Consider the following 24,852-nt stretch of genomic DNA (forward strand, 5'->3'; position numbering starts at 1 on the left):
ATTATCTTTCTAATGTTCCATGGTCTTCTATACATATAATTTTGACCTTCGCCATCATCTTCTTCTTCACCTCAAAATCTAACATTTACTTTGTGTTTATTCCATTTTTACACATGCTAGTACCTGTAGTATACATTTTTTACTCATTATATATGATATTTATAATTTAAGCATATATTTCTTTCTTAAACTTATTGATGAGAACATTGAGATTTTTGTTTTGATTTTGAGAACATTAAGGATCTAGAATATGCTGCTTAAAGCTCACAGCATATAAATACTAGACTCAAATATATATAGAATGCCTATTTTTGACAGTTTCAACAGTAAAATACAAAATAATGTGTTCAATTATTCACTTATTTCAGCATTAATGTTAAATCTTATTAAAACTATATTGGCAAATCAATGTATGCATAAAGAGCATTAAAATATTCAGTTAGATAGGTAATACTAGGTCAAACTAAGAGCCATGAATGCAATGCTAGAGACTTTGTAAATTATGCTTAAGCAACAGAAAATTAACAAAATCTCCAAGCAGTGAAATAATATGATTACAGTGACTTGATTAGCAGTTTGAGTATCAGTTATATGGTGTAGGATGTTACGACAAGAAGACTAATGATCAAACTATTGCAGAAGTTTGAGGAAGTTCAAGTGTACTCAAATCAGGCAGTAGAAAAAGAAAACTATTTTAAAAAGTATGGATGATGGAGATCAGTTATTAAAAAAAGTAAATCAACTTAACAAATTAATATCTTAGTGTTAAAACAAAAGAATGTACAAACAAATGCCAAATAAATTCCAGATACTAAACAATATTTAAGATGACTCAGAGCAAAGCTATTGTTTTTCAAGAAGCTAGATAATTGAGGTTCATGTTTTATTTTCTCTTTTTCTGGCTTAAGTTGTGTGGAGATACATGTTCAACTCATTCTTCCAGTCTTTCACTTGCTTCCCTGTCAGAAATAGTTCATGTTTACTTTCTAAAAACTGCAGCTTTTTATTTAGAAATATAGCTTTGTGGGAAGTGTTCAGACATGCAGACTACTATTTAAACACAGAAAAGAGAGTTACCTAAATCACTCAAAACTTTTATATTTTACAAATATAGGTGCAATAGTTACATTTCAGTCAATATGTTGTTTAAGTTATTTCACTTACCATGTTGAATAAATTCTGTGAAACATATCATCAATTATGTAATTACAAGGGCCAAAACGAAGGGGACTTTTGTTTTACTCTTATGCGCTTTTACGCTTTTGTTAATGCTCTCTTAAGTAATGCCTAAGTCTATAGTAGTTATTCAGAGAAAGAGTTGAATGTTTTACATATATTCCTCTCAGATAATGATATATATTATTTCTGTAATGAAATGTTCTCAAATGTGCTTCACATCCTTTTTGATGAAAAAGAACTAATTTTAAATGCCTGATTGTTACAGAAGACTACAACTTGAAGTCTGTTGAACATTTTAAGCTGAATATTTTCTCATTTTTGTCAGCTTTTTCTATTTAATTTTCACATGCACTACCTTTATGTTGTTACATTTAGAGTTGCCACTGCTGACTGGAAAAATATAGGTCTAGATATTTCTTATTTCATAACATGTTTACTTCTATTTCCTTGTTTATATTAAATCTTAAGGGTTTTTTTTTTTTTGGTAAGTTACTGAACTGAAAGTTCAAACAAGTGACTCACTGTCAAAGAATAGGTTACTAGTTTATTAATATTTTAACATTTCCCTTAGGCAAATATTAAACCAATTGCCATTAAGTGAAGGATTTACAAATAAACTGCATCTGGATATAAGACATATAATTGTTGTATAGTACAATAGCATTATTTTGAAAGATTTTTAGCCAAAGTATTTATTACTTAGCCTATTAGATCTGCTTTTAAACATGAATCATAGATAATCAACCTCTCTTTAAGATGGATTAACTTCATTTGAAGTTAAAATATTTTGCACATTTCTATTATAGAGTCATATTAATATAAAGAACATTCCTTGTGATTGTAGGCTACAGAAAGTATGCATTTTGAAACATTAAATGAAATTAAAATAAGATTCTCTTAAAATAAGGCCATGTCTGTCATGAACGTTGTTCTTAGAGTTGATTTGATTATTTAACATAATTATATAAAAGAATTGAAAATTATGCATCTATCTCTGACATTAACCACATAAATGGTACACATAAGGCCTTTCCCTGCCATAAAAATAATAAATCAAATAAGTACATTTATTGTGTTTAAGTATATTAAGTCTCGGGTAACTGTATTCTTTTTTATGCCACACATAAAAGTAATTTTCTTTTAGGGGGAAATATTTACCTTAATTTTATTCTGTATACTTTGACATTCTCTGCTACTTTGATAGAAGGAGGTATGAAAGAAAGAAAAGGAAGGAAGGAGAGAGAGAAAGAGAGAAAGAAAGAATCAGAGAAGTGATTGAAAACAGATTATCAATCATCAGTGGAGAATGGAGGGAGCAGTCTTTAAATGCTTCTTACAGTTTATTTCTATCTTACTACCACATTTTATTTTTAGCTTTACCTGCAGTATTATTTGGGTGATTTGGCCAGGTTATTTACTCTCCTTCTGCTTCTACTTTCCTATCTGTGAAATGGGGATGTTAGCAGTACTCATATAGGAGGATATTTAATGGGATTTTATGAGACAATAGCTGAATGCACTTAGCTTTAAGACTCCCATGTTATCACACAGGGGACATTGAAGAGAAATCATCTCAGAACAGGTTTTTTGTTGTTGTTGTTGTTGTTGTTGTTTTTCCTATATGACTTCACATCTTAAAGAGATGTTTTAATTTCACTGAATAACTCTGAAGGGGGAAATAAAGAAAATGTTATAGTCGGGAGGTATCATGCTTTATTCCCAAAATATACTGTTTCATTCCTTGTATTTTTAAGAATGTCTTCTTTTATAGGTTAATACTATGAAATTTTTGAGACTGATCAAGGATATTGATTCATTAAAGTCATTCTTGTTATTTTTAATGCTTGATTATTATGTAAGATTTTATTAAAATATTTTTAACCAGAGGATAGCCAATTTCTAGAGTACAAGCCTGCTAGTATAATTAACACATACTCATTCAACATAAATTTGTTGAGTGTTTATGCCATACTTGGTAGAATACTCGTCATGGGTGGTATACAGAAGAATAAGATAGCCAGAATGAAATTTTAAGAAAAGTCCAGCCAGGGGCACCTGGGTGGCTCAGTGGGTTAAAGCCTCTGCCTTCGGCTCAGGTCGTGATCCCAGGGTCCTGGGATCAAGCCTCACATCGGGCTCTCTGCTCAGCAGGGAGCCTGCTTCCTCCTCTCTCTCTGCCTGTCTCTCCGCCTACTTGTGATTTCTGTCTGTCAAATAAATAAATAAAACCTTTAAAAAAAAAAAAAAAAAAGAAAAGAAAAGTCCAACCAGGGTTGTTTCAACCTGAATGCCTCCCCCTCCAGGGAAATCTGGTATCCATATTAAGCCTGAGTTGTCTCATTCTGAATTAAGGGAGCTGGGCTTTTCTAGTTCTCTAGGCCATAGTCATTGGCTAAAGGCTTTCCCAGAGGAAGGAGATTCCCAAGAACTTCTGACTCTGTGCACTGGGTACATAGTGGTTCCAATGCTTTGAAGTTTGACTGCAATAGAAAAGTCACGGGTGAAAGTTTTTGAAGGCAATTCAACATTTACAGTGGTAGAAAGGGGCATATGCAAACTGTGAAAAGGATACAAGGTGATCAGAAGCACTAGCCATTTCCTCTACATATTTCCAGAATAAATTTTATGTTGATTGATTAAAATATCCACATGTAAAAAAAAAAAATCCACATGTAACATTTACAAAGTCCCTGGCACAGTCAGAACTGAGTAAGTATAAAGGGTAAATGGAAAATCTTTGGGAATTTATAGGTGGGCATCAAGCTTAGCTTTGGTGGGGGGGCATGAGCCTTGGAAGGATGTCAGCAAAAACTTACTAAAGGAGTCAGCATCTATGCTATCTCTCAAGGCATGGTTAACCCAATGGGGAGAATTATTTTAGAGAAATAGAGGGATAAACAAGGAAAGTATGAAAGGCAGAGAATAGCAGGTGTAAAAGTCACAGGCAATGAAGAAAAGTCATTAGAGAAATGCAGTATTTTCATGTGACCTGAGCTGACCCCTAAAAGAGAATGTTTAGAGGTCAAAAAGCCATCTTAAGGATGCATTACTTTGGGGTTCATTCATGCATTCATTCAGTCAACCAATGGTTACAGAGGGGTTTAAAAAAATTTTTTTTTTTACATAACAGGCACTCTTTTTTTAAAGTGAACAAACTGTACATCATTAAACTAAAAATCACTGTACTTTTGGCTTATAATAAAGTAGTCCAGACAATAAGCAAGAAACAAAATACACAGGTAAAATATGTAGTAAATTGGGTGGTGATAAATGCTTCAGAATAAAGAAAAAAATAGCATAAGGGTCTTAAAGAGTGGTAGGAGGTTATATTTACAAAGACAGTAGTCAGACTGGGTCCCCGGCAAAGGTAGTATCTGAGTAAAGACCTGAAGGAATGTTACTGAGCAACAGGCATGACTCATATATTAAGAGAAGAGCAAGGACATTAGCATTGTTGAGAAGAGCGAGTACAGAAGAGAGAACTGGTAAGTGATATCAAAGAGGCCTCAAAGGCCTAGTAGGCCACTGAAGAAAGTGTGTCCCCTGCTCTGAGTGAAATGGGGAATGACTGCATGGTTTGAGTAGGGGAAGGAAATGGACAGAATGCTTTTGAAAGACTACCCTACTGACCATAGTGAGAACTGACAGAAGAGGGGGATATTATAAGTAGTCAAACTAGCTAGGAGCCAATTGCCATAATTAAGGTGAAAGATTATGGCAGCTTAGAAATATGCAGTAAGAATCGGTGGACTCTGAATATGCTTTGATGGTGAATGCAGGAGTTCTTGGCAAACTGGAATTAGTATATGAAAGAGAGGCATCTGGAATGACTCAGAGACTGTGGCTTTGAGCAATTGGAAGAAGGGAACTGCCAGTAATTAAACTACGAAGACTGTGAGTGTAGCATGTTGGGAGTGGGGGTGAGGTCAATTCAGTTTAGGAATGGTTGTGATTGGGATGTGTTATCGGGCCTTCAAGTGGAATATCAAGTTGGTAGTAGGATATATATCTTGATTTTTAGAAACACGTGTAGTGGAAAATATAAATTTGGAAGTCGTTCGCATATAGATGGTATTTAAGGCTGTACAACTAAATGAAATTACGAAGAGAGTGAGTCTAGCTAGAATTTAAAAAAAAAAAGGGGGGAAGAAAGGTTTCATGTAAAGATACAACAAATTAGATGGTTGTTTTAGATTGTTCTCTCTGGTAGCACAGAAAGAAAAGTTAGACCTCCCCCAGCTCCGATTTGTTAATCAGAAAACAGACATTGGTAAACTTTTTACTTGTCTTCTGGGAGCACTGCTTAAGAGTTACATTTCTCACCAAAATCTGTAGCTATTCCCTCATATAAAACTTAGTGGCTCAAAACAGCAGACATGTATTATCTGAGTTTTTGTGAGCCGGACTTCGATGAATCCTCTGCTTTAAGGTCTATCACAAGGCTGCAGTCCAGGTATCAGCAAACGTACATTCTCATCTGAAGCCTCCGGCTGAGGAAGGATCTTCAGATCCTTGGGCGGCTGTTGACAGGCTGCAGTTTCTCCAAGGTCATGTCTGAACTGAGCGTATTATTTCTTCTACTCATAGAGGGGAGTAGACCATACGGTCTTCTGCAGATTGTTTCTCTTCAAAGCAAGTACTTGGAAAGAGGTACAGATGGGGATGGGGGAGAAAGGGAAACAGAAGTCATAGGTTTTTATAATCTAGGACAGGAAGGCTTATCCCATGACTTTGGCTATATTATGTTCATTATAAGCAAGGCAATAGACCCAGGCCTCAGGCACAAAAAGGGATTTCCCAGGACGTGAATACCAGGCAATAAGATTATTGCAGACTATATCAGAAGTTGCCTACTACGTACTTGTTGGAACGCAACCCGATCCTCACCAGTGTGACTGGGGTCTGTCGGATCCTGTGAGAAAACTCCAGGAGATGGAGGGCAAGAGTCTTCCTGGGCCCATGCCCGGAATAAACATGGGAGGGTCCCCAGCGTGCTTTCATGTCCTCCTTTAGATGGATCTGCTGAGTGTGGAGATCTTGTCATTTAAAGCTAAGAGGCAATCGTTATTGTTCACTTGTCTCATTTGATCGCCCGTACGTAGCCCACGTCCCGCCCTTAGCTCACATCTCACAAGCAATTCACACACTGCACATAAATCTGTATCCTGTTTGTAACCGGATCTTGTGTAAAGTATAAAAGGAATGATTGTAAGAAATCAAGTCATCTACTGATCATCAGTTGATAGTCCCCCCATCGTTTCAGCTCTGATCACCAGGATCCCCACCTCGTGAAGGTGACACATACTACATATTATTAAATAGTTATGGCCTTAGATATTACTAATTATGTGTACTAACAAGTTTAAATTCCTTCCTTGATCTCCTTTATAGACTCCTAGAAAGATCATCTTTCCTTTCTAGAAACCATCCACCTGCTTTTTGATATTTCAGTGGAGTCATAATTTTTGTATGCAGTCTGTTGCTAAGTGTTGGTTAGTACAGGATTTCTAAACACATAATATCGGTGCCAAAAACTACATGTCCATAACACCTTTTCCTTGTAAATTTTAGGGGTAGCATCCGTGTGTTATTATGACAAAAAGTAATCATTTAGGAATTTTTTTTTCCTCCCTCAAAATAAATGTGTATATGAAGTCAAGCCAAGGAAAGAAGAAATTATGTGATGTTGTAGAGTGAAAAATAATTAGCTATGATCATTTAGCAGAAGCCTCACTTTCTCATTTCTCAGGGTCTCACCCCAGCCCTTGCATATGGCAACATACATTCACACACCGATGTATCTATGCCTGTTCTCTCAAGAAGAGGTAAAAAACTCAAAAATACTTAACATAACAGGCTTTGCCAATAAAATATCTATTCTTAATTACGGGGGCCCCAAATCAACTTCGTTTTGTAGCATTGCTCGTTTCAGTTTTATTCTCTGCTCATTTCTGTTTGTCACTTTCTTGTTGCCTCTTGATTATGGCTCCCACTGTCAACAACTGACATAACATCTTCCCACCCTCAACATCTGCTTTCTGCCACCATGCTTTACCCCTGTGCAACAACAGCTAAATACAGATGTCAGTCTAATGATCTTTATCAGGCCTGATATGCATTTGCATCTCTGTTGGTGACAGATTGGAGGAAAATTTGAATAAAATACCTACATTTATATAATGTTGCTCATTATGTCTATTTTAAATAAATGCCTTCTGTATTTTGCTATAAGCAGTTCCCATTTTTCATCACTCTGTGTTGCTAAACACTGTAGAGTAGGATTAACATTTTTTCATAAGAATATCAGATAGGCAACTTAAAAACCATCAATAAGTTAGGAATTAAATGCACAATAATTTTAAATTGTAAAAAATATATAGAATAGTAATTTCAGAATTATAGAGACTGGACTTCACATTCAAAGGATGATGGAGCTAGAAGAAATTATATGGCCAAGTACTTGTTTGAAGAAAGAGTGTACCAAACAGAAGGAACAGGCTATACAAAGACATGTTTATAAAACATGTAAGTTGTAAGTGTATAAGATATACAAATTTTAAAAATATGGTTTAATAATGCCATGGGTCTAGAAAGGCCATTTTACTTTGTCCGTTCTTCTTAATAATACACCTTGAGAAATGACATACTGTATTTTTTTTCCAAACACATGGAGAAGTTATATTATTTAAAAAAAAAGTATGATAAGAGTCTATCATTCATCACTGAAGAATGAAAAAAAAAATCAAGAAAAGTGGGATTAGAAAGTCCCTTATAAATATGTCCATTTCATGAAAAAAAGAACAGTATCATACATTATAGAAAATATCAATTCTTTTATATTTTTAATATGTTATAATTGATAATATCTACGTATGATCTATGCTTCTTTTAAAAATTATTTTTCTCCAAGTTTCCACAAGATACTTGAAAATTCAGTTTGCGTTACTAGCAGATAATACTAATTCTAGAAGGAATTTTTCCAAATAGCATGTATATTTAGATTCCCACCTCCCTGATTACATCATGATCCTCAAAATGAAACAGCCCCCCAACACATGCTGATGGCTTTTCTTAAATGCATTGTAGCTACTTCATATTGGATCGTCTAAGGATTGGGAACAGTCTCTGCTCTCTCTTCTACTGCTTCACTGTGAAAACTTTCATTCCTTTTATTCTATACATGCTACCTCTTGCTTCAATTGCCAAGCTTCTTCTATTTCTATTTCTAACTTCTCTCTTTTTACTTTACTTTTTTTTCCCCCCTCTAACTAATGCAGCTTAATACTTGTGACCAGAGATCTGGGTGCCAGATAAAATGTGTATTTATTCTGATTCCCACAGTTACAGATAATCTTAACTTCTGACAATTTACTTAAACTTCCTTAGCCTCAAATTCCTGATCCATAAAAAGAGGTAACAAGGTAACAATATTTTTGGCATAGGACTGTGGTTACTATTAGTGAAGTGACAAGGATAAATAAAGCACAGCCTGATAGGTGGTAAGTAGTCCATAAAAGGTAGATACTATGAAGATGATGATGATAATGAAGAAAAACAATGATGACACCCAACGAAGGAGCTCTTCTCTACTACCAGTAAAATTTTCTCATTTGTAAAAAATAGATTAGAAAGCAAAGCTACATATATTAAAATAATAAATATGTGCTTAATATGGCCAATATAGGGGCACCCGGGTGGCTCAGTTGGTTAAGTGGCTGCCTTAGTCTCAGGTCATGATTCCAGGGTCCTGGGATCGAGCCCTGCTTCGGGCTCCCTGCTCAGCAGAGAGCCTGCTTCTCTCTTTCCCCCTCTCCCTGCCGCTCTGCTTACTTGTGCTCTCTCTCTAGCTCTCTGTCAAATAAACAAATAAAATATTTTTAAAAATATGGCCAATATCTTGATCAGAGTGAGGATCTAAATATGTACTTATCTGCTGAACTATCTACATTTAAAATTAGTGTGCACTTTATACTCATGTGTGCTGTGTCTCAATCAAAATGTTAAAAAATAAAATACATTATTGTCTCCAAATGAAGCTATGAATACAATCAGAAATATCCTAATACTTACGAATGAAAGAAAATATTCATCAAAACCGTAGACTTACATCTGTGGCCTAAGCTTCTCTTAACCTCTAAAAGGTCCTATTTTCATCTAAAGTGATCAACTGATACTTGTTGATTAACTTAGCAAAACGTTTTTACTGCCATTTATCCATTTTGAGATTAATCTCTGTCCCTTTCCAATATGTAACCAAGTCTCTAAAGCGTTCATATCCCTAATTTCTTACTATATATTGGCTATCAACTCTAATCAGAGAATTCTAGAAGTTGGATTTTGATCCCTTAGAGAATGGAAGGCAGTATGTGTGGTGGTTAACAGCATAATCTTTGGATTCCAGTAGTAATAATACATAATGAAAATAGCAAATTCTTATATAGAAACAAACATTGGTTTAACACTTTACAGATATTAAATACAAATATCATTCTATCCTTATGGCAGTTGTACAAGAGTTGCAAACAGCATCCTAGGGATGATTTAAGAGTCGTTCAACCAGGGCTCAGATCCTAGGTCCAAATACAAATTTGTTGAGTGACTATGGACATGTTATTTAACTTCTCAGGGCCACAGTTTCTTCTGCTAAATTCAGATGAGGATTTGATTAGATTTTGATTAGAGAAGGAGACTACTCCCCGAGAGAGAGAATAAGGAATTAATAGGAATTAGACCTTCTAGTTGTGAGAGTCATGTATGAAAGAATATTGCCTCCAGTTTGGTATCTGAAGTCAGACGGACAAGCAATCAGGGAGAAAAATTGACATGAAATAGGGGAGAATGAAGACAAACTTGGACCATGTGAACAAACTGGAATGTACACGGTCAGCTGATATGATACCCATGTTGATCGCACACTAGCTCCAGCCTTGATGATGTGGTTGACTTGCTGGATAAATTGGTGCCTGTCAGCATATCACTGTGCATATCTGACTGAGGATTCAGAGAAGCCAGAAGAGATTGGCAGGACCTGGACTAGCTATGCACCATGGACACTGACCCGCATTAACTGGATTTGCCAGCTGATCAGGGACAAAGTACATGGGCTGCAAAAGCCCCTCACCCCGCACAGAACTCTGGAGTGTAAAAATGGCCAGTACACTCATTTTCACCATTTAAAGGTCACATAATGTGTGTGTGTGTGTGTGTGTGTGTGTGTGTGTGTGTGTGTGTGTGTGGCCAACCCTAACCGAGACCGGACAGAGAAGATTTCAGACGGGATATTCATCATAAGGTGTTTTTGTGAGGATAGTGCGAATTAGTGAATGAAGAGTCCTTTTTAGTACAAGGATTCCCTCTCCCAGATTCGCCCTGGGCGAAAAGGAGCAGACTCGCCCAGGCATGCTTCCTTCCATGAAGAATTCTATATCCAGTGGCTGGTCAGTGTGGATGAGATGCAAAAGCCTATTCCTTCTGCCTCATTTTGAATTAACTTTAAAAGACCATCTCAGATCACATTTTCCCGTGAAAGGTGCTGAAGCTCCTGCGTCACAGTTCAGCTTTCCATCTAATCTTACTTCCTTACCCGTCCAGTAGGTGTATATACTTTGGGCAATTCCCAGTTATCCTCCTGTTCTAATACTGCCTCAGAGGCTTCCTCTGGAAAGATAGGGATCATGTTAGGATCATGTTATAGGTGATCGTAGAAAACCAGAGGAGTTAGGAACAGCCATCATACAGGCCAGTGAGCTAAATTATCATCACCATCCTCCTCATCATCAATAACATTGCTTTATCACTCAGGAAGCCAGTTAATCTTATTAGTGGTAAGGAAACCAAAACTTTTTCTATCACCAGGGCATACTCCCTGCTGACACAACCTATAGATGCAGGATATATTTTGTAAATCACTCAATAATTGGGCATGCCTGTGAAAAATGATAAATAATTTAATTTGAATATTAATAATTAAAAATAAACATAAAATATTTATAAAATACTAAAAATATAGATTAAATATATTTATATTTAAAAGTCCATGTCCTCACTTTCTATCTCTGTTGTTGTTCTTAGAAAGAGTGATGTCTGAAGCCGTTAGGGAAGCTGCGTGTTGAGGATGGTGTCAAAGCTGTTCCGCGTGACTATAGCCCTGGATGACTTTGTGGAGCATCGTCTCCTACATGAGATATGCATAAACCATTATCTCGTTTGAAACACTGAATTTCTTAATCTCATTACAACAGCCTACAATTTATTCACATCTAATACCCAAAGCCATGAAGTAGTGGAATGAGGATGAGAAGTCAGTTTTATTTAGTGCAAAAAAAAAAAAAAAGAAAGAAAAAGAAAACTAGAAGAAAAAAAAAAGTAAAACCATAAACACATGCCATACTACCTCCCTAGCTTTTGCAAACTAGATAAACTCTCCAGATGAGAACTAACTTCTTTGACTTATGACTGATAGAAATGAGACAGAGGTAGGACGGCAAAGGCAGTTAAGAAAATTTCTAAGAGGCTCAGCTTCTTAACAGGTAAGCTATATAAATGGAGCAGGCAGTGCTCTGCTTAATTTAACCTTTTTATAACCAGAATAAAAAATGAAAATAGAATTCAGATTGCCAACCATGAGTCTCTTGGCTGCTGTGTCTTTGTATTTCAACATGCGTGCAGTGTTTTATATTCTTCCACAGTGACAATCTCTGTAATGCAATGTCTTTCCCCAGTAATATGTGAGGTACACAAGAAGATGCATTAACATTGATAGTTTATTAGTGGACTATGGAGAATGCTGTAGAAATAACTTACTCCCAGGAAGTGACATCAACACAGAGCAACTAGAACCTTGAATAGGTCATCACACACACATACAGGGCAGTCAGACTGAATGCAATGGGACTCATTGTTTTAATATCCTAACCTGGAATTAGTCTTTTTTTTTCTTATCTAAAAGAAAAACTGATATATGAGACAAAGGTGAAAAAATGATCACTTTGGAGAACAGATAATGTGTGAAGTGGGAATGGAGCAGACAAATAAAAGGACATTTCAGGCAAAGCCTGATGATGCCTGCACCGAAGACTTTCCAGTAAGGGGGAGATTATGAAGAGTTTCAATTCAAGGTTTACTTCTACTTTACTTTAAAACAAGGTTTTCTAACATTTGCCTTTTCCCCACCCTGAGTTTTAAGAATTTCTAGTAAGGTGTATATTCTATTTTGTATAGAGGCACTCTATATAAGCTGGAATTTGAAGGTAACTGGAGATCCTTCTCAGTTCAAGGGGTACTTCCTCATCCCAATCACTTATAGAAGTTCTAATTCTTCTCTGTGGTGAAGTTATGAAAAAGAGGAAGTCTGTTAACAGTATATTTAAGAAATTAAGGATTTTTGTATTTTGTACAAATTTGAAAAATTTGGAAAAAAGTATGATTTTAAACTAAAAAAAGAGGGATTTATAGATATCTTGACGTGTTTCATACTAATTAGCCATCAACTGCTATGATGACTTTCTTCACTCTCTTGAGAGTCTCAGAAGGGTTTGCTAAGTACAAGTTACAAATATTGTATTGCTTAGTAATGATTAATATATAAAAACATTGTATCAAATTTCACTCTTGAAAACTTTAAAAAACTAAAACATTTTAAGTCATATAGTTCATCTTATTTTGATCTTTTAAAAAAGTATATTCTACTTTATTTATTGAAATATCCACTTTATTATTTCAAGCAATAGAATCATTTCCATGCTGGATTACCCTTCCTGCCAATATATCCATGCTTTCTTATACACACATTCAGTCTTTTTAGCATACTCTGTCTCTCTCTCTTTATCAGGTAGAAATCTACATATTGTTTATTTCTCTGATTTGTTAGTGAAGTGTAATTATAAACAATTGAAATGATAATATTAGACACATGTATTACCTGTTGCAGGAAGAATTTTATCCCAATGCCATTTGTTCAATAGAAACTAGTTTTATTTATCTTTTTTTTGTTTAGATTTTATAGGATATTCTCCTTCAATATAATAAAAAGATATTACTGCTAACAAAAAAAAAGCATCTGCATGCTTGGGATAGGTCTTACCTCATACATAAGAATATAGGATGCTCATGGAAATACAGTATTTGTATAGCTATCTTTATTGAGTTCATGGAAATAAATGGTTCTTTATTTTGTAAAAGCATACCATTATGAATATTGAACTATTGTGCTTATGGTGTATCTTGCCATAAAAGTGGAGCAAAAGCCTCAATTTGGACTTCTATAAAACTACAAAATCAGTCTTAAATGAAACAAAGCAATTAACTGTTTTTTAGTTGTTTCATATCAGGTCAACAAAAATTGTTTTCTTAAACTACTTCAGTCCAAAATATCCCTATACTCTCCCTGATGCTCCAGAGAAGGTCCCACTATAGTTCTTCATATTGCCATGTACCACTCCATTATCATCCCAATCACAGTTGCCATTCTAAATTTATTTTGATGTGTACTTAAGACCAGCGTCCTTCACTAGACTGTAGGGCAGTCTACAGGGTTTTTTGGATCATGATTTAGTCCTGTGTTTCTAACACACCATGGAACATATAACAAAAATAAATAGTTATTCTATTAATTTAACATCGCCATGGCATTTTAATCTATGTTTTCATTTTTGACATTTTATATCCTCTTAGAAGCAGCATCAAAATGCTTGAATCATGGTGGATGTCACAAACTCAAATCTTTCAGAGTATTTAAGAAAACCAGTTAATCTACTTGATGAGTAAAATCTCAGTACCCTGGAGCCTGATGAGATGGTAAAGGAACAAACCACCTTCTCTGGTTCCAGTTTGACTAGTAACTGGGCCTCATTCCCTTTTGCAAGTCACAGAGCTGCACTGGACCTTTGTTTTTGCAGTTTAACCCAGGGAGGCTGGAAAGGATTCTTACATTTCAAGCTGTGCTTCCAAGATTTTTTTTTTTAATGGTCCCACAGAAACCAAGTTCCTGAGCAGGCAGAGGTCTGTCCCCTTCCCTTAAACCAGAACAATTCCATCCTCTTCTGATTTGTCTCTCAAATACTCTCACCATATAGAAATATCAATGAATGTCATTTTCTGGGCTCTGAGAATGAGTGAAAATGGTCTTGTGTCCACCCTTATGACCTCGTGTCAAATGGGATAAACATGGTAGAGTAGGATTTTATTCCTTTCTAAGATTTATCTTCAAACAGCAACAATAATTGAACACTCAGAATGGAAACATGTGCTTAAAATGTGTTTGGTTAGTATGTGAACTATCCTAAAGTGTAAAACCCATTCTAAAAAGACTATTAAAACCATATTTTTTTAAGTGGGTGGGGTGTGTTGAACTATAAATCTGCTGGGGAAGGGAAAGGGCAAAAGACAACTTATTCCTCCTAGCCTTGTTCATCTAACACTTATTCTAAAAGGAATATAAAGGTTAACAAGTGATTATATATCATTAATACATAATATGGACATACATATTCATGCCTTGTTCTTAATATTCAGCATTTATTGGTAGTATCCCTAAGGACATCAAAGGATCAGCACTTAAAGTAATTTCGTATCTAAAAATGTACAGTTTTGGCCTCAATTATGTATACAGGAAGCTATATTTTCCCTCACATGGGGTAAAACGAGAGGCAGTGCCCAGGCTCTGCCACACATACAGGAGGTGCATGTTGCTGCTGGTGAAGAAGACAGGCTTGTGGGGCCAAGGAACAACATACTATAGTTCCTACTTTTCAGAAAGCTGGAGAATTCTAATTATCTGGGTTATTTTAGCTTCCACTGAGAAGGTCCATGGATATATATATATACCTCAGGGAAAACAACAAATAACAACCAAGCAAAAGAAAGCATTTATTTCCCTTCTCTCTTCCCCCGGTGTTATTTCAAACTACCTTAACATGTTCAACTTTTATGAATAAAATATCTTATTACTACAATTACTTGAGCAGAGAAAAGGAGATACATTGAAACTAATCTCCCAAGTAGCACTAGTATTATCTGGAGATAAATAATTCAGTCAAGAAGGAATCCAAGGATGATGATACCTCTGTCTCATATTGTGTTCGGATTTCAACAGTTTCAACACTCACAACCTTAGTAAGTAGGGTAAGAAAGAAACACCTAATGTATGGTTCATTGTTGAGTAATTCTTTAAGAATGTAGGAGTCCTGTTTCCCCAGATCATGAATGAATTACGTGGTGTCTAAGGTCAAGGAAATATAGCAGAGAAAACAACAAGAGCAGGTCAAGCAAGCTATAGGAAGTAAGTTCACTTGGGCAGTTGTGGAATCAGAATTCAAGAAACTGAGGTTTGAGAATAGAGCCTTGGATTTGTAAATTAAAGCTAAGTATTCTTCTTTACCTATTAGATCTGTGATTTGGGGAACATGTTTAACCTCGTTGTAGCTGATTTCATCAACTGTGAATAAGAACACACCACTTACCTCTCCTGGTTGGGGGAGGAGCACATAAGTTACAGAGCCAAATATGCTTCCTGGAACTCATATTTATTTATGGGTATATAAAACATTTATGCTGTACTCATCTCTGCAGTAGGTGATGGGGATGTAATGGTAAAATAACACAAAGTCCCACTTTTAATGGAGTTTAAATTCTAATCAGGATTTAGATATTAAATAACAAGCACAAGGAATGTCTATCTATCTACATATATCTACTACCTGTATCTGTATCTATCTATATCTATATAATGGTAGGTACAATTTAAATAGGATATTTATAGAAAGGTCCTGGGGAAAGTGACAGAATATTTGATATTTTGCTACTATGAAGAAAAGATACAAGGTTCTGAGAAAGTGATAAGGAGGACATTTGAGTTAATAGAAACAGAGCAAAGGTAGAGTGATGAGGAAGTATTGTCTTGAGATCTGAAGAATAAGTTAAGGGTTCCTTTAAAAAGTGGCGGAATATTGGAAAAGAGTAGCTTAAGTCCCACTGGACAAGAAGATGGGGGACAAAAGCCTGTGCTTAGGTCCAGGGGCAGGAGAAAGCCAGGTGCCTTTGTTAGACTGTAAGAAAGCCAGAGGGATTAAGGCATGGGAAAAGTATGTGCAAAGGAAGAAGGAGACTGAGGTTGTAGGTAAATCCCTGTAGGCCATTCTGGAAACTTAATGTTTGTTGCAGTGATAATAGCAGGCTTTCTTTAGACAAATGCTTTGTCCCTGTGTATTTGGAAAAATTCTTCCATCAAGAATACTAGGAAGGTGAATCTAACAGATGTGGAGACCTGATATGGTCCAATTATAGGAGGTCCCTCTGAGGGTTGGTGGTACCTGAACTGGTGAGAGGAGAACGGAGAAGGGAGAAGCTGCTGAGTAGATTAGTATCTTGTAGTTCCAGCTTAGTGATGGAGAAAGGATCCCAGTGATTAAAGGAACCTCCCACTTTTCCACATACTATAGTACACAAATTCTGCTGACTGTAATTCCAACATTGATTTGGTAGAGTCCTCTCTGAGTGAATACCCCATACGCGTGTGGCATTGTGTGCATTTATTTTGCCAAATTATATCCTTAGTTTACAAACTTTGTTTTTATTGAGGTGGAAGTGGTACCGAAAGAGGGAGACAGGACATTGATCTTTTTTTTTTTTTAATATTTTATTTGTTTATTTGGCAGAGAGCTAGAGAGAGAGCACAAGTAAGCAGAGCGGCAGGGAGAGGGGGAAAGAGAGAAGCAGGCTCTCTGCTGAGCAGGGAGCCCGATGCAGGGCTCGATCCCAGGACCCTGGAATCATGACCCGAGCCGAAGGGAGCCGCTTAACCAACTGAGCAACCCGGGCACCCCGGGACATTGATCTTAATGGAATAAAAAAGCAAATTTCTTTAGAGTTTGCCTATTATTAATTATCCTTATGGGAAAACAAGCTTACTATTTATGTAGTTGATACTTAAATGATATCACGTGCATTTAAATACAAAATACAGTGGTTTATAGAAAAGAATGAATTGGGTAAATCATAGTGTAAATTTCCTTAAATACTTTGTAGACTTGAAATAAGAATAGTAAGTGACATTTTATATTATTGGCTGTGTTCTGGGTACCATAATGTTTTACAGGCATCGTTTCATTAATTCTGACCATAACTCAATGGGTTATACACGTCTTACCATATTTTACAGATAAGAAAACTGAGGACTTTAAAGTTGGGATGAATCCAGGAAATTTAGCTCATGCCAAATGTAAACAGGGCTTCAATCTAGGTAATCCAAATTCAAAGTATGCTTTTATGATTTCACCACCCACTTGTTTTTAATATAAATGTTCTTTAATAAACTTATATTTTTATATATCATGGCAACCAAGTAAGCTGATTGAGCCTGGCTTTCCACTGCCTTTTCCCACCATAAATTTAAAACTCTTTCTTCTCTCTTCTTTTTCTTCTTCTTTTATCATCTCCTCCTCCCAAATTTTTCCTTGCTTGTTGAGATTGGCAAATTTAAAGCCTTCATTTCTCCTGCTTTGTAAGACTCTTTTGCACCAAATTTCATCTGTCTCCCATGGTTGATCTCTCCCTTTCTCTGAATACACACCCATCATCTCAGTTTGTTTTTTTTTTTAAGCCAGAAGCTTCAGTCATAGGACTTCTCCTCGGATGATCACCTACAGGAATCTCCCTATGGCCACCAGTAGTTATAAGCTTGGGATTTGTTCTTTCCTTTATCTGCATCAGTATTATTAAATTGAGTCATCTTCTTGGATGCCCTCGGCAGTGTAAGTCAGAAATGAAAACTGAGCCCTAAGTTCCAAAAATAGATTTTAAGTGTAAATTAAGGAAAATGGAAAATACCAATTTTTAACTACTTGTTTTGATTATTCTCAGCAGAATGAGCTTAGTATGGTTTTCTTTTTTGTGTCAGAAACTTAAAATAGAATCAAAATAGCATATTCTTAATTATAGAAAAAGATTTATATGCAAACTGGGAAAGCAATGTACTATGGAATTGAAAGAGTATCATAAATGGTCAATACTGATATATATTGCCATTTGTATCATGAATGTTTCAAATGAAGTGATATTATCAAAGTAGCTTCAAAAGCACCCAGATAATTTATTCTGAGAAGTGAAATCATTATTCAAGTATTCTACTTGTCAAAGTATTACAGTCTATTTCTCTCCCTTTCAAGATGGAGGCAGGTGATTCCAAGAAAGAAATTATAATATACAAATGAGCCAAAAGTTTCAGGAATAATTAAATAAAAAGCCTCTCCTCTACCCTGTACCCCAGTGAAATTTAGTGCCGCCTCATTTGAAAACTTCATAATTTTGAGTATAAACACAGTACCAACAGGAAGGAATATGAAATGAACCCCAAACTGAGAGTTCAAGTATGGCTTGGCAATGCAGGTATAATAAATATTTATGAGCCCCTCGAGGATTTGTAAAAGTATGTGTGAGATGAAAAGTCTGGTTGTTATCTTCTATATCATTAGCAAAATGTCCTGCTAAATTTATTTGTCTGTTTTTAGACATTGTTCTATGTTGATTCTTTTCTTTAGAGAAGTAAAAATAATAAGATTTAGAAAAAAAATAATCCTGATACTGTAGTTGAGAGTCATGTTAGAGAAAAATATAGGAAAGAAGGAACAAGAGTAAGGTAGGGAAATGGGAGAACACTAGATGGGTGGGAAGATGGGGACAGAATAAAGGAAGCTAATAGAACTCTATCAAATAGCTCTGCTCAAGGTGCATTGAAATAGGGCTTGATACAGAGTCCTGACGTCTATAAGCTCTCCTTGCCTCCTGTACCACACCAGTTTCTTCATTTTGCATATGACAGCCATTCTCTCCTTTAGGTGTCCCTGGGCTCTTTTCATACAAGATACTCTTCTCCTTGAATGTTCATTCACCTCTTCACTGTCTTTGGTCTTGACTTAAACATCCCCTTCTCAGTGTGTTAACCATGTTCATCCAATTTAAAACTGTAATCAGTGTACCCATATCTCCTCCCCACCTCTAAATATTTCAAACTTATATTTATCCTATGCTATTTTTCATAGTATATTCTGCTTACTATATCATTTACCTATGTATTATGTAAGAGGTTAAATATGTTCAGAAATAAATGAAAGAAAATAAAAAATGGTTATAAGAACAGTAATCATTCAAACATCCTTTCTTCAGACTGTGAATAAGGAGGAATGGATGCAGTAAGTTATTTTATTTTGTAATTAAGAAAAAAAATGAATGACAAAAAAGGGAAAATAAAAAGTATGGATGCTAGGGGGATTTTTTTTTTTTTTGAGATTATGAAGAAGGTATTTTTGAAAAAAACACCTACTGCTGCTTCTTAATGAACTAGAGAATAGACATGAATAAGCAGTATATGAGAAGAGGAAGTGTTTTGTTAAGCTTCTGAAAATATGGAGAACATCAACATTTGTATCTCTCACAATCATTATATTTAACTCACAAAAATTAGACATAGTTCAGAAGTTTCCAGCAGGCAACTGCTGGCTGAATCTCGCCACCAGGTGTGTTTTATTAAGTGATCATGGTGGTTTAAAATTCATAAAATGTGGAAGACTTTAGCTGAGCTAGCAGATCTTTACATACTTGTAATTCTCCTATGCCTGACCTCCTGTGCGTGTCCATCACCTTCGGGACCCCTCTGTGCAGTTGAATAGGTCAGCCCACCTCTACCTTTGGAGTCACCATAGAATATTCCTTCCTTGTTTCAGATAAAAATTTTGAACAAAAAGGGAGTCAAAATTCCAAATGACGGTTTTAACTTAGATGTTTTATTTAATCAGGTAAAAAATTGGGCAAATAGGCACTGTTTGTTGAATCTGTAAGAGTCCACAGGTGATTCTGCAGTTTACAAATGGATCAAATACATTCAGAAGAGTCAAGTGATTACCTGAGAATATACAAACCTAAGTGCTCCCGAACCATCATTCAAACTAATTAATGATCATGTTGTAAGTTTCCAACAAATTCCAACAGACCATTTAAATTTAAGATCTCATGGAAATCTTATTCTTCTCTCATGAAAGAGATAACTAGGGGGAAAGGTATATCAGAAGAAATCGAGCATATTTTCAACTTTTCCCAAATGAGGCACTATGATTTAATTTCTCTATTAACATTGTGGCAGATGAGAAAATATACAATTTTTCATTTTCTCACAATCTTTCCTGAACAGGCATCCAATCTAAATCTCACTTCCAAATATATGATGCTAAAAACAAATAAACAAAGAAATATATATGAGGCTTGCTGATTTCCCCTTCCTATTTCACCACGAATGTTTGGTGGCCACATGTTTAAGGGAAGATGTTACCAAATAGCAGCATTGGATTGCATTTGGTCTTTTCAGGGCCAGGCTGGGAAATTTTCCTGGCTTTCAGTGAAAATTCATAATTATTTCAAAACAGGCATTTCTTGTATTTTTATAACTTGTTCTAAAGTGACCATATTCACTTCACTGAATAACCCCAAATGAAGCATAACCACATGTGTAGAAAAAAATATATATATATATCTTCCCTTGTTGAAAAACACATTACCCTTTATCCTTATAAATAAATGGACTTCAGAGAGAGAGAGTGAAAGTATGGTTAGGGGGCTTTGGCAAGGATGACACAAGTAAGAAAAGATCTAAGAGACAGCCAAAAGTTTACATTTTGACAGAAGTTAAATTAGTCATTGTAAATGTCATTCTATAGAATGTCACTGAAAATGAGTAAACAAGTTAATTAGTTTGGTTTTCTTTGTTTCTTCTTTTGCTAAACCCAGCCAAACAAACTGTGATTCCAAAATCAGAAATTAAAAAAAAGGAAAAGCTGTTTAGCTCCCCCTAATCCTAAATTTCCTGATCTGGGGTCTTTCAATTTCGATGCTACTGGTAACGTGTTCATTCAAACATAAATGCGATCAGCATCAAAGGCTTAACATTCAGATTAACCACTTTTTGGCATCTTACCTCTTTTTAGTTTGAACTTGGAATCTCCTCCATGTACAGACCACTAATGAGAAAATCCTTGCTTATGAATTCAGTTCAGAATGGGAGCAGTTTTCCCCTCTCTCCTTTTGCATAATGTCGGCTTTGAAGTCAGGCAGTCCAAGAAAGTGATTGATCTCGCCCAAGTTCATAACTTTTTCAAAGTACTGCCGATATCATTAAATTTTAATTAACCCTTTGAGCTCCTTCTATGATGTAAAGATGAGGGAACATCAAAGGCTCATGTGTTGGAGCAGCAGTGGCATCTTTTGTGCTCATATTGCTTTTTAGAAGATATCTAAGATGCAAATATTTCAACACGGTCTTCAGCTTTGTGTGTGTGTGTGTGTGACATTGTTATGCTGTTGCTGGGGTAGAGCTAAAATCTATTGTTAGTCTTTCAAAGCTGGTTATTTAAGCATTGCTGTGTTAAGGGTTTAGAAGTGGTATATCTTTCCACCTCTTCTACATAAAGCATTGTAATCAAGGAGTCTGTTTAAAATGTCACTCAGTTTGTAGCTTCTTATAGTGGTGTCCTTCACCAGCTCTCATTCATAATTAATCTTATTTCCATTTTATGACTTCATGTGTGATATTCTGCATGTGATCTTGGAAAGTCACAGAGTTACATTCCCATAAACTAGATGAAGAAACTAAGGTAGAAAGGGGAGTGTGTACTGACAGAGGTTAGGAGATTTTGAGGCTGTACATATATTGTGGAAAGGAGGTTTTCTTGAAGCATTAACAAATATTTAGCAAGTATACACTCTGTGCCAGGTACTGCTGAAATGTATAGTCATTGCCCTCATTAAATGCACATTTTAGTGAAGCAGAATTTGCAAGCCTGGGCATTTGTGCTCTTGTGTCCCTTAATGGTTCCAACAATCACTGGCAAAAGGGTGCATGAGTCCCTCCTAGTCCATTGGTACCTCTTAGGTCACTGGGCAATGTTAGCAATTGCAGGGAACCCTGGATCCTAACATCCTGTACAGATTATTTGAAATAGACAGGGTCTCATGTTATAATTAGAAATTGAGAAACTTGTGTGATTGGACACAGGTATATCTTGTCTATTTGTGTCTTGGGTTTTCCATACTTCTACCTGTTTTCTTCCTTCTCAAAAATTTAAATGAAGTGATGTACATATGTGTTTTTGAAATACTGAAGTACTAATACTGTTTTAATAGTATTAAGCTTCATAATTTTAGGCTTGCTATTTAGATGCAGAAGAAGTTTGCTAGAATATATTTCCTTTCTTTTGGTGGTCTTTATTTTCTGCCATTTCTGTTTTAATATAAATATCCACTAATCACAAGTTTCCCTCCAAAGATCTGTAGGAGGGAGAAGAAGTGATAAAACTGATAAAACTCTTGATTGCTTCACTTCTTCAGAAGTAATGATAAGCTCATTTCCAAAGCCCAAATACACATTTTCCCCTTTCGGGTCACTTTAATCAAGGCATTATCGCAGACGATGCGTGTCTACCAAAATGAGATTTTGTGACCTACTGAAATGAACACGATCTGGGCTTGCATTTGGGGTCTCTGACTTAGTGAACTTCATGTTTATGAGATTTAAATTAAACCTGCATACATTATTAGGGGAAAATTCAACAATTTTAGCAATAATTAAAAAAATTGTTGATTTTCTCTTTCCTCTGACATTGAATTTGAGTCATTTGTAGTGGAGATAATTTAAATACTGAACTGTTAAGTGATGCCTTAATGATTCTAGAATCCCTGGAAAGGACGAATCCATATTTTAAAGACAAAATGGGATTTAAAACAATGTAACTATTGTTTTGGGCTCAGGATGTGGCTAAAGCTATGTGACAGATGCCTCTACTGTAAACAGTGCATTCTAACTACAGTATGTAGTTCTTTTTCTTCTTTTCTCTATAACTGAAGAAGACATGAGATAAGTTAGTTAGAGAGGTATATGTATTTTCTAGAAATGAATGAACATGAAGGAATATTCAAATTTAAGTTTGGGTTGGTAACAGATGAGAATTCACATAAAGGCTTTTTCTTACCCATATTTCATATTGAGAAGTAGCCAACTGTTCAGTCACAGTGCCAGTTAATGTTTCCTATCACTTTTGAATGTTACCTGCATTTTTCCAAACTGTTCATTATTTGCAGAATTTTATATCTATCTATCTATCTATATAGATATAGATATATATTTGTTCACCCTGGGACATAAAAATAGTAATCATAATCAGTTCAGGCTGCTTGAAAATAATATTCTAAAAGCCATTGATAAGAAAATTGTGAAAAATAAAAACAAAATAAACTAGACTTAGACTAGTAAAAGGTTTAAAGCTCTACCCTTTGTTTGTTAAAAACTAAATTTCTGGGGTCATCATAAAGATATGCAAGGTGGAAATAATTTGGGGTCACATGTGCAAAAATGAACTTAAAATAGGCTTTACATATATGATGAACATATGGATCTATGAATGCAGTGGCAAATGGGATTCACTAAATTATATGCCCATTCCTCCTTTTCTCTCCAATTTCTCTGTCAAGTGAAAGCCAGAAGATATTATAATTAAAGTTATTCTGAGGAAAAACAAAATTCTGAATTGTGGATTATAAGCTTCCTTTCATTCTCTATTCTCTAACTTTCCAAAGTCTTTTGCTACTTGAGGGCAGAATAACATCAGTGTTCACTGAGGGTGACCTAAGCGAGCAGTGTCATAGCAACAAAAGAAAAAAAAAAGTCACAGTTACTGTCTATAACAGAGTGGGAAATTCATTTCTTCACTAGTGATTACGTTTCAGTGTTCATATTTTCCCAAAGCCCCTCTGATTTTTATGATTATTGTAATAATACTGCTGTTGACCAACTTTTACTAATGCTGCTAAATAGATTTCAGAAATTGCACGAGAAGTTTTAGATACATTATCTCACTATCAGAATGACTGTGAGATACATATTTTCCCCATTTCACAGAACAAAGAACTGAGGCTCTGAATAGTTCAGTATCTTGAGGGATTGGCCATAGTCTGACTCCAAAGTCCTCACTTTGTCCCACTGACCCAAGATTCTTTAAGTGCCAATAGAGTTCCAAGTGCTGTGGGAACTCAAAGGAAAGTGAGATATATTTAGAAATTTAGCAGGAGGCAGCTATAGAAATGAATGTCAAGGACTGCCTCAGATTTTAACAAAAACTGATACAAAGAATGGAGACTATTTGTGACAGAGGAAAGAGCAAGAACTTAAGTATAAGACATGCAGGATGAGGAAAGGATGTGAGAGTTAGCTCAAGATAATGTTTGAAGGAGGAAAAATGGGGTTTGTTTTCAAAAAGCCTATGATCCCATCGGCTACCCTGCCCCCCAAAATCACAAAAATGGCTCTAAATCAAGAGTCAGACTTGAAAAATTATAATTATTTTATCTTCAGTTTTGAAGATGTTATTGAGAAATCTGTATTTCCAAATCTGCCATATTAGAGATGGGGATGTAGAAAATGTGTATTAAAAATCTGAAATAAGAGTTGGGCTTTGGGGTAAAAGCATATGGGCTAATTCTAGACTAGATCTGTGGGCGTAAGGAAACTATTCATATTTTGTTTCCTCCATTTATTTCCTTATAAGATAGTTGTGAAAATCAATTATGAGGAGGCACGCCCAACTGTTTAGGAAAGTGTCTATTATATAATAAGAGCCTAATAATCATAAGGCATTA

Source organism: Lutra lutra, chromosome 5 (genome assembly GCF_902655055.1).
Source record: "Lutra lutra chromosome 5, mLutLut1.2, whole genome shotgun sequence".
Lineage (NCBI taxonomy): Eukaryota > Metazoa > Chordata > Mammalia > Carnivora > Mustelidae > Lutra > Lutra lutra.